A 1259-nucleotide genomic window follows, 5' to 3' on the forward strand; every position below is an offset into this window, starting at 1 on the left:
CCATCGTGGTGGTGGCTCAGGCCGAGTCATCGCCCGGAAGAAAGACTATTACGGGAGGAGAGATGGAAATGGACTTCCGTTTGTCGCATCGGAGTTTCGTTTACACGGCCCAAACACGCTCTCTCTGTGTGTGCTGACCTCAGCTCCGGGCTCGTCCAACGTACCACCAATAACCATCAAAGCTCTTGGGGGGCGCTTGAGCAGGGGGGGAGACGAAAGAAAACACGACGTCCTCCTTACGTGCTCATGGCGTGCCTGACATGCTGCAGAAGATGCGAACTGGTTGCACGGAAATTGACAACGGGACAGCAGCATGACCATAGAGACAAGACCTGCCAAACACAAACACACCCACAGCAGAATACATGTACACAGCGGCAGACATGCTCCCTAAAGCCACACCCTCCGTGTTCCATGCTGCGCCCTGTCCTCCCTTGCCCCGGTCGGTGACTCGATCCCGGCTCCTCTTGGTATGACGAATGCCAAACCAGTCTGAACCATGCGTCGCGGGGAGATATCGACCACTTGAGCCTCACGAGTCCAGACTTGTCCGCCGTATCAGGGCATATGCTCGTCCAACCCCCTTACTAGAACGGGCTCACCGTACCATTGGCAGTAGTGTGCTTGTAACCCGTGCCGCCTGTCACCTGCGACTGCCGGTTGTTGTTCCTTTGATACATCCCCCTCCTGTTCCAACGAGGGCAGATCTCCGGCCCTTTTTCCCCAGATCACCCATCAAAAGAACGCTCCCCCAGCTTTTCTTGGCAACGTCGCGAGACCACGATTTCCCTCCCCAATCCCCAATTCCCAATTCCCCCGAACGTTGCACCTGTCCACCGATATGAGCTAGACAAGCACACGTGGAAGTGACCTCTACTTTCGGTCAAGCACCATGCTATGCTGTTCAACCCGTCCCGCAACCCAGTCAACAAGTTCTGAGGTGCATGTCAGGTAAAGAACTTCAAGTTCGAAAGCCTACGATGTCATGCCTATGCAAACACCCTGCACCACGGTCACCGTATTGCAAACCCTCAATCGAAAACTAGACGCCCCCCCCCCCCGGTCCCAAAATCTGCGTTCCGCTTAGGTAAACCAAGCTCGGTGAGCCCTCCGCTCCCTACAAAAATAACACGCCCCTTTTCGGACTTAGTAGGTGGGGCCCCCTCGGAGCGGCGAGCACGCCCCCCTCGCGACGAGACACGCACTCGGACATTGCATTCCGAAGTAAGCAAAGGTGCAATGGGGCCAGGTGGAAACTT

Source organism: Verticillium alfalfae, genomic scaffold (assembly GCF_000150825.1).
Source record: "Verticillium alfalfae VaMs.102 supercont1.4 genomic scaffold, whole genome shotgun sequence".
NCBI lineage: Eukaryota > Fungi > Ascomycota > Sordariomycetes > Glomerellales > Plectosphaerellaceae > Verticillium > Verticillium alfalfae.